Source organism: Myxine glutinosa, chromosome 9 (genome assembly GCF_964187855.1).
Source record: "Myxine glutinosa chromosome 9, kmMyxGlut1.1, whole genome shotgun sequence".
Taxonomy (NCBI): Eukaryota; Metazoa; Chordata; class Myxini; order Myxiniformes; family Myxinidae; genus Myxine; species Myxine glutinosa.
Genome location: NC_136269.1, coordinates 75,233,773 through 75,242,989, shown reverse-complemented (window position 1 = coordinate 75,242,989; position 9,217 = coordinate 75,233,773). Strand labels below are relative to the sequence as shown.

General features: G+C 49.3%; 6 non-coding genes across 6 annotated transcripts; all 6 read left to right on the top strand.

Moving 5' to 3' along the window:
* Positions 1-440: 440 nt before the first annotated feature.
* TRNAR-ACG (transfer RNA arginine (anticodon ACG)) lies at positions 441-513 on the top strand. Its single transcript has one exon. It is a non-coding gene; the product is annotated as a tRNA-Arg (tRNA).
* A 1,135-nt stretch (positions 514-1,648) lies between these two features.
* On the top strand, positions 1,649-1,721 carry TRNAC-ACA (transfer RNA cysteine (anticodon ACA)). Its single transcript has one exon. It is a non-coding gene; the product is annotated as a tRNA-Cys (tRNA).
* A 3,647-nt stretch (positions 1,722-5,368) lies between these two features.
* Positions 5,369-5,441, top strand: TRNAR-ACG (transfer RNA arginine (anticodon ACG)). The gene has a single exon. It is a non-coding gene; the product is annotated as a tRNA-Arg (tRNA).
* A 1,135-nt stretch (positions 5,442-6,576) lies between these two features.
* On the top strand, positions 6,577-6,649 carry TRNAR-ACG (transfer RNA arginine (anticodon ACG)). Its single transcript has one exon. It is a non-coding gene; the product is annotated as a tRNA-Arg (tRNA).
* A 1,261-nt stretch (positions 6,650-7,910) lies between these two features.
* On the top strand, positions 7,911-7,983 carry TRNAR-ACG (transfer RNA arginine (anticodon ACG)). The gene has a single exon. It is a non-coding gene; the product is annotated as a tRNA-Arg (tRNA).
* Positions 7,984-8,862: 879 nt separating this feature from the next.
* Positions 8,863-8,935, top strand: TRNAR-ACG (transfer RNA arginine (anticodon ACG)). Its single transcript has one exon. It is a non-coding gene; the product is annotated as a tRNA-Arg (tRNA).
* Positions 8,936-9,217: the final 282 nt, after the last annotated feature.

The window sequence follows — 9,217 nt, the reverse complement described above, 5'->3', positions numbered from 1 at the left end:
CGTCAGTGAAAAGGCACGGTCATGTGAAGTCCAGCAGGGTTCAGAAAGATGTCGTAGGAGGTCAAGCAGGGTTCAGAAAGAGGTCAGAGGAGGTTCAGCAGGGTTCAGAAAGGGGTCATAGGAGGTCCAGCAGGGTACAGAAAGAGGTCGCAGTAGGTCCAGCAGGGTTCAGAAAGAGGTCATGTGAAGTCCAGCAGGGTTCAGATAGAGGTCATGTGAAGTTCAGCAGGGTTCAGAAAGAGGTCATGTGAAGTCCAGCAGGGTTCAGAAAAGTTGGTGCATTCATTTGTGTTCAGCTGCAATTCCGAGTACTTGTCAGAGGCCTTTGTGCGCGTGGCTCAGGAACGTGCACGTCTGCGACAACCGGAGACCCCTTACGTTGATCACTCATTATTGCAGCACTAAAACATATCAGTAGGAGTGATAGCTAGTAGTCACATGGGCCAGTGGCGCAATGGATAACGCGTCTGACTACGAATCAGAAGATTGTAGGTTCGACTCCTACCTGGCTCAAAACTGATTTTGACTTCACTTTTAGCAATATTTAATGAAGTCGCGTGGTCGCTTTGCTTCTTCAACATATTTTCCTGAAGTCGAATTCATTGGAGTGGTAGTCCACCTCTTGGTGACGATTGAGTAACCTTGGTCACCTCTTTAAAATACAGTCGCGACCCTCGCGTCAAGGATTTGGCAACAGATTACGTCATCTTCCCGTTCCAAACCTGCTTTTTTAGTTCTACTTCCTTGAGGAACAGAGAAACCCAAGGTATCACCGCCATCGGAACGAGGGTCAAGCTGGGCTCAAGTCTTGGACGAACCTGCTGGCCAGGCCCAACGTTCAAATATGGTTGGAGGAGGAATTTGTCATTTGTTCCGGCTGCCTGCGAAAGCTCGCCCATGCTTCCTGAAGTACACTGGGATCTGCAACGTCGACCAACGAAGACTGGCAGACCGTCAGTGAAAAGGCACGGTCATGTGAAGTCCAGCAGGGTTCAGAAAGATGTCGTAGGAGGTCAAGCAGGGTTCAGAAAGAGGTCAGAGGAGGTTCAGCAGGGTTCAGAAAGAGGTCATAGGAGGTCCAGCAGGGTACAGAAAGAGGTCGCAGTAGGTCCAGCAGGGCTCAGAAAGAGGTCATGTGAAGTCCAGCAGGGTTCAGATAGAGGTCATGTGAAGTCCAGCAGGGTTCAGATAGAGGTCATGTAAAGTCCAGCAGGGTTCAGAAAGATGTCGTAGGAGGTCAATCAGGGTTCAGAAAGAGGTCAGAGGAGGTTCAGCAGGGTTCAGAAAGAGGTCATAGGAGGTCCAGCAGGGTACAGAAAGAGGTCGCAGTAGGTCCAGCAGGGTTCATAAAGAGGTCATGTGAAGTCCAGCAGGGTTCAGATAGAGGTCATGTGAAGTCCAGCAGGGTTCAGAAAGGAGTCATGTGAAGTCCAGCAGGGTTCAGATATATGTCATGTGAAGTCCAGCAGGGTTCAGAAAAGTTGGTGCATTCATTTGTGTTCAGCTGCAATTCCGAGTACTTGTCAGAGGCCTTTGTGCGCATGGCTCAGGAACGTGCACGTCTGCGACAACCGGAGACCCCTTACGTTGATCACTCATTATTGCAGCACTAAAACATATCAGTAGGAGTGATAGCTAGTAGTCACATGGGCCAGTGGCGCAATGGATAACGCGTCTGACTACAAATCAGAAGATTGTAGGTTCGACTCCTACCTGGCTCAAAACTGATTTTAACTTCACTTTTAGCAATATTTAATGAAGTCGCGTGGTCGCTTTGCTTCTTCAACATATTTTCCTGAAGTCGAATTCATTGGAGTGGTAGTCCACCCCTTGGTGACGATTGAGTAACCTTGGTCACCTCTTTAAAATACAGTCGCGACCCTCGCGTCAAGGATTTGGCAACAGATTACGTCATCTTCCCGTTCCAAACCTGCTTTTTTAGTTCTACTTCCTTGAGGAACAGAGAAACCCAAGGTATCACCGCCATCGGAACGAGGGTCAAGCTGGGCTCAAGTCTTTCACGAACCTGCTGGCCAGGCCCAACGTTCAAATATGGTTGGAGGAGGAATTTGTCATTTGTTCCGGCTGCCTGCGAAAGCTCGCCCATGCTTCCTGAAGTACACTGGGATCTGCAACGTCGACCAACGAAGACTGGCAGACCGTCAGTGAAAAGGCACGGTCATGTGAAGTCCAGCAGGGTTCAGAAAGATGTCGTAGGAGGTCAAGCAGGGTTCAGAAAGAGGTCAGAGGAGGTTCAGCAGGGTTCAGAAAGAGGTCATAGGAGGTCAATCAGGGTTCAGAAAGAGGTCAGAGGAGGTTCAGCAGGGTTCAGAAAGAGGTCATAGGAGGTCCAGCAGGGTACAGAAAGAGGTCGCAGTAGGTCCAGCAGGGTTCAGAAAGAGGTCATGTGAAGTCCAGCAGGGTTCAGATAGAGGTCATGTGAAGTCCAGCAGGGTTCAGAAAGGAGTCATGTGAAGTCCAGCAGGGTTCAGATATATGTCATGTGAAGTCCAGCATGGTTCAGATAGAGGTCGTGTGAAGTCCAGCAGGGTTCAGATAGAGGTCATGTGAAGTTCAGCAGGGTTCAGAAAGAGGTCATGTGAAGTCCAGCAGGGTTCAGAAAAGTTGGTGCATTCATTTGTGTTCAGCTGCAATTCCGAGTACTTGTCAGAGGCCTTTGTGCGCGTGGCTCAGGGACGTGCACGTCTGCGACAACCGGAGACCCCTTACGTTGATCACTCATTATTGCAGCACTAAAACATATCAGTAGGAGTGATAGCTAGTAGTCACATGGGCCAGTGGCACAATGGATAACGCATCTGACTACGAATCAGAAGATTGTAGGTTCGACTCCTACCTGGCTCAAAACTGATTTTGACTTCACTTTTAGCAATATTTAATGAAGTCGCGTGGTCGCTTTGCTTCTTCAACATATTTTCCTGAAGTCGAATTCATTGGAGTGGTAGTCCACCCCTTGGTGACGATTGAGTAACCTTGGTCACCTCTTTAAAATACAGTCGCGACCCTCGCGTCAAGGATTTGGCAACAGATTACGTCATCTTCCCGTTCCAAACCTGCTTTTTTAGTTCTACTTCCTTGAGGAACAGAGAAACCCAAGGTATCACCGCCATCGGAACGAGGGTCAAGCTGGGCTCAAGTCTTGGACGAACCTGCTGGCCAGGCCCAACGTTCAAATATGGTTGGAGGAGGAATTTGTCATTTGTTCCGGCTGCCTGCGAAAGCTCGCCCATGCTTCCTGAAGTACACTGGGATCTGCAACGTCGACCAACGAAGACTGGCAGACCGTCAGTGAAAAGGCACGGTCATGTGAAGTCCAGCAGGGTTCAGAAAGATGTCGTAGGAGGTCAAGCAGGGTTCAGAAATAGGTCAGAGGAGGTTCAGCAGGGTTCAGAAAGAGGTCATAGGAGGTCCAGCAGGGTACAGAAAGAGGTCGCAGTAGGTCCAGCAGGGCTCAGAAAGAGGTCATGTGAAGTCCAGCAGGGTTCAGATAGAGGTCATGTGAAGTCCAGCAGGGTTCAGATAGAGGTCATGTGAAGTCCAGCAGGGTTCAGAAAGATGTCGTAGGAGGTCAATCAGGGTTCAGAAAGAGGTCAGAGGAGGTTCAGCAGGGTTCAGAAAGAGGTCATAGGAGGTCCAGCAGGGTACAGAAAGAGGTCGCAGTAGGTCCAGCAGGGTTCAGAAAGAGGTCATGTGAAGTCCAGCAGGGTTCAGATAGAGGTCATGTGAAGTCCAGCAGGGTTCAGAAAGGAGTCATGTGAAGTCCAGCAGGGTTCAGATATATGTCATGTGAAGTCCAGCAGGGTTCAGAAAAGTTGGTGCATTCATTTGTGTTCAGCTGCAATTCCGAGTACTTGTCAGAGGCCTTTGTGCGCGTGGCTCAGGAACGTGCACGTCTGCGACAACCGGAGACCCCTTACGTTGATCACTCATTATTGCAGCACTAAAACATATCAGTAGGAGTGATAGCTAGTAGTCACATGGGCCAGTGGCGCAATGGATAACGCGTCTGACTACGAATCAGAAGATTGTAGGTTCGACTCCTACCTGTGCTCAAAACTGATTTTGACTTCACTTTAGCAATATTTAATGAAGTCGCGTGGTCGCTTTGCTTCTTCAACATATTTTCCTGAAGTCGAATTCATTGGAGTGGTAGTCCACCCCTTGGTGACGATTGAGTAACCTTGGTCACCTCTTTAAAATACAGTCGCGACCCTCGCGTCAAGGATTTGGCAACAGATTACGTCATCTTCCCGTTCCAAACCTGCTTTTTTAGTTCTACTTCCTTGAGGAACAGAGAAACCCAAGGTATCACCGCCATCGGAACGAGGGTCAAGCTGGGCTCAAGTCTTTCACGAACCTGCTGGCCAGGCCCAACGTTCAAATATGGTTGGAGGAGGAATTTGTCATTTGTTCTGGCTGCCTGCGAAAGCTCGCCCATGCTTCCTGAAGAACACTGGGATCTGCAACGTCGACCAACGAAGACTGGCAGACCGTCAGTGAAAAGGCACGGTCATGTGAAGTCCAGCAGGGTTCAGAAAGATGTCGTAGGAGGTCAAGCAGGGTTCAGAAAGAGGTCAGAGGAGGTTCAGCAGGGTTCAGAAAGAGGTCATAGGAGGTCCAGCAGGGTACAGAAAGAGGTCGCAGTAGGTCCAGCATGGTTCAGAAAGAGGTCATGTGAAGTCCAGCAGGGTTCAGATAGAGGTCATGTGAAGTCCAGCAGGGTTCAGAAAGATGTCGTAGGAGGTCAAGCAGGGTTCAGAAAGAGGTCAGAGGAGGTTCAGCAGGGTTCAGAAAGAGGTCATAGGAGGTCAATCAGGGTTCAGAAAGAGGTCAGAGGAGGTCAATCAGGGTTCAGAAAGAGGTCAGAGGAGGTTCAGCAGGGTTCAGAAAGAGGTCATAGGAGGTCCAGCAGGGTACAGAAAGAGGTCGCAGTAGGTCCAGCAGGGTTCAGAAAGAGGTCATGTGAAGTCCAGCAGGGTTCAGATAGAGGTCATGTGAAGTCCAGCAGGGTTCAGAAAGGAGTCATGTGAAGTCCAGCAGGGTTCAGATATATGTCATGTGAAGTCCAGCATGGTTCAGATAGAGGTCGTGTGAAGTCCAGCAGGGTTCAGATAGAGGTCATGTGAAGTTCAGCAGGGTTCAGAAAGAGGTCATGTGAAGTCCAGCAGGGTTCAGAAAAGTTGGTGCATTCATTTGTGTTCAGCTGCAATTCCGAGTACTTGTCAGAGGCCTTTGTGCGCGTGGCTCAGGAACGTGCACGTCTGCGACAACCGGAGACCCCTTACGTTGATCACTCATTATTGCAGCACTAAAACATATCAGTAGGAGTGATAGCTAGTAGTCACATGGGCCAGTGGCGCAATGGATAACGCGTCTGACTACGAATCAGAAGATTGTAGGTTCGACTCCTACCTGGCTCAAAACTGATTTTGACTTCACTTTTAGCAATATTTAATGAAGTCGCGTGGTCGCTTTGCTTCTTCAACATATTTTCCTGAAGTCGAATTCATTGGAGTGGTAGTCCACCCCTTGGTGACGATTGAGTAACCTTGGTCACCTCTTTAAAATACAGTCGCGACCCTCGCGTCAAGGATTTGGCAACAGATTACGTCATCTTCCCGTTCCAAACCTGCTTTTTTAGTTCTACTTCCTTGAGGAACAGAGAAACCCAAGGTATCACCGCCATCGGAACGAGGGTCAAGTTGGGCTCAAGTCTTGGACGAACCTGCTGGCCAGGCCCAACGTTCAAATATGGTTGGAGGAGGAATTTGTCATTTGTTCCGGCTGCCTGCGAAAGCTCGCCCATGCTTCCTGAAGTACACTGGGATCTGCAACGTCGACCAACGAAGACTGGCAGACCGTCAGTGAAAAGGCACGGTCATGTGAAGTCCAGCAGGGTTCAGAAAGATGTCGTAGGAGGTCAAGCAGGGTTCAGAAAGAGGTCAGAGGAGGTTCAGCAGGGTTCAGAAAGAGGTCATAGGAGGTCCAGCAGGGTACAGAAAGAGGTCGCAGTAGGTCCAGCAGGGCTCAGAAAGAGGTCATGTGAAGTCCAGCAGGGTTCAGATAGAGGTCATGTGAAGTCCAGCAGGGTTCAGATAGAGGTCATGTGAAGTCCAGCAGGGTTCAGAAAGATGTCGTAGGAGGTCAATCAGGGTTCAGAAAGAGGTCAGAGGAGGTTCAGCAGGGTTCAGAAAGAGGTCATAGGAGGTCCAGCAGGGTACAGAAAGAGGTCGCAGTAGGTCCAGCAGGGTTCAGAAAGAGGTCATGTGAAGTCCAGCAGGGTTCAGATAGAGGTCATGTGAAGTCCAGCAGGGTTCAGAAAGGAGTCATGTGAAGTCCAGCAGGGTTCAGATATATGTCATGTGAAGTCCAGCAGGGTTCAGAAAAGTTGGTGCATTCATTTGTGTTCAGCTGCAATTCCGAGTACTTGTCAGAGGCCTTTGTGCGCGTGGCTCAGGAACGTGCACGTCTGCGACAACCGGAGACCCCTTACGTTGATCACTCATTATTGCAGCACTAAAACATATCAGTAGGAGTGATAGTTAGTAGTCACATGGGCCAGTGGCGCAATGGATAACGCGTCTGACTACGAATCAGAAGATTGTAGGTTCGACTCCTACCTGGCTCAAAACTGATTTTGACTTCACTTTAGCAATATTTAATGAAGTCGCGTGGTCGCTTTGCTTCTTCAACATATTTTCCTGAAGTCGAATTCATTGGAGTGGTAGTCCACCCCTTGGTGACGATTGAGTAACCTTGGTCACCTCTTTAAAATACAGTCGCGACCCTCGCGTCAAGGATTTGGCAACAGATTACGTCATCTTCCCGTTCCAAACCTGCTTTTTTAGTTCTACTTCCTTGAGGAACAGAGAAACCCAAGGTATCACCGCCATCGGAACGAGGGTCAAGCTGGGCTCAAGTCTTTCACGAACCTGCTGGCCAGGCCCAACGTTCAAATATGGTTGGAGGAGGAATTTGTCATTTGTTCTGGCTGCCTGCGAAAGCTCGCCCATGCTTCCTGAAGAACACTGGGATCTGCAACGTCGACCAACGAAGACTGCAGACCGTCAGTGAAAAGGCACGGTCATGTGAAGTCCAGCAGGGTTCAGAAAGATGTCGTAGGAGGTCAAGCAGGGTTCAGAAAGAGGTCAGAGGAGGTTCAGCAGGGTTCAGAAAGAGGTCATAGGAGGTCCAGCAGGGTACAGAAAGAGGTCGCAGTAGGTCCAGCATGGTTCAGAAAGAGGTCATGTGAAGTCCAGCAGGGTTCAGATAGAGGTCATGTGAAGTCCAGCAGGGTTCAGAAAGATGTCGTAGGAGGTCAAGCAGGGTTCAGAAAGAGGTCAGAGGAGGTTCAGCAGGGTTCAGAAAGAGGTCATAGGAGGTTCAGCAGGGTTCAGAAAGAGGTCAGAGGAGGTTCAGCAGGGTTCAGAAAGAGGTCATAGGAGGTCCAGCAGGGTACAGAAAGAGGTCGCAGTAGGTCCAGCAGGGTTCAGAAAGAGGTCATGTGAAGTCCAGCAGGGTTCAGATAGAGGTCATGTGAAGTCCAGCAGGGTTCAGAAAGGAGTCATGTGAAGTCCAGCAGGGTTCAGATATATGTCATGTGAAGTCCAGCATGGTTCAGATAGAGGTCGTGTGAAGTCCAGCAGGGTTCAGATAGAGGTCATGTGAAGTTCAGCAGGGTTCAGAAAGAGGTCATGTGAAGTCCAGCAGGGTTCAGAAAAGTTGGTGCATTCATTTGTGTTCAGCTGCAATTCCGAGTACTTGTCAGAGGCCTTTGTGCGCGTGGCTCAGGGACGTGCACGTCTGCGACAACCGGAGACCCCTTACGTTGATCACTCATTATTGCAGCACTAAAACATATCAGTAGGAGTGATAGCTAGTAGTCACATGGGCCAGTGGCGCAATGGATAACGCGTCTGACTACGAATCAGAAGATTGTAGGTTCGAATCCTACCTGGCTCAAAACTTATTTTGACTTCACTTTTAGCAATATTTAATGAAGTCGCGTGGTCGCTTTGCTTCTTCATCATATTTTCCTGAAGTCGAATTCATTGGAGTGGTAGTCCACCCCTTGGTGACGATTGAGTAACCTTGGTCACCTCTTTAAAATACAGTCGCGACCCTCGCGTCCAGGATTTGGCAACAGATTACGTCATCTTCCCGTTCCAAACCTGCTTTTTTAGTTCTACTTCCTTGAGGAACAGAGAAACCCAAGGTATCACCGCCATCGGAATGAGGGTCAAGCTGGGCTCAAGTCTTTCACGAACCTGCTGGCCAGGCCCAACGTTCAAATATGGTTGGAGGAGGAATTTGTCATTTGTTCCGGCTGCCTGCGAAAGCTCGCCCATGCTTCCTGAAGTACACTGGGATCTGCAACGTCGACCAACGAAGACTGGCAGACCGTCAGTGAAAAGGCACGGTCATGTGAAGTCCAGCAGGGTTCAGAAAGATGTCGTAGGAGGTCAAGCAGGGTTCAGAAAGAGGTCAGAGGAGGTTCAGCAGGGTTCAGAAAGAGGTCATAGGAGGTCCAGCAGGGTACAGAAAGAGGTCGCAGTAGGTCCAGCAGGGTTCAGAAAGAGGTCATGTGAAGTCCAGCAGGGTTCAGATAGAGGTCATGTGAAGTTCAGCAGGGTTCAGAAAGAGGTCATGTGAAGTCCAGCAGGGTTCAGAAAAGTTGGTGCATTCATTTGTGTTCAGCTGCAATTCCGAGTACTTGTCAGAGGCCTTTGTGCGCGTGGCTCAGGAACGTGCACGTCTGCGACAACCGGAGACCCCTTACGTTGATCACTCATTATTGCAGCACTAAAACATATCAGTAGGAGTGATAGCTAGTAGTCACATGGGCCAGTGGCGCAATGGATAACGCGTCTGACTACGAATCAGAAGATCGTAGGTTCGACTCCTACCTGGCTCAAAACTGATTTTGATTTCACTTTTAGCAATATTTAAAGAAGTCGCGTGGTCGCTTTGCTTCTTCAACATATTTTCCTGAAGTCGAATTCATTGGAGTGGTAGTCCACCCCATGGTGACGATTGAGTAACCTTGGTCACCTCTTTAAAATACAGTCGCGACCCTCGCGTCAAGTATTTGGCAACAGATTACGTCATCTTCCCGTTCCAAACCTGCTTTTTTAGTTCTACTTCCTTGAGGAACATAGAAACCCAAGGTATTGTGGAAGTGTAACTCAGCGTAACT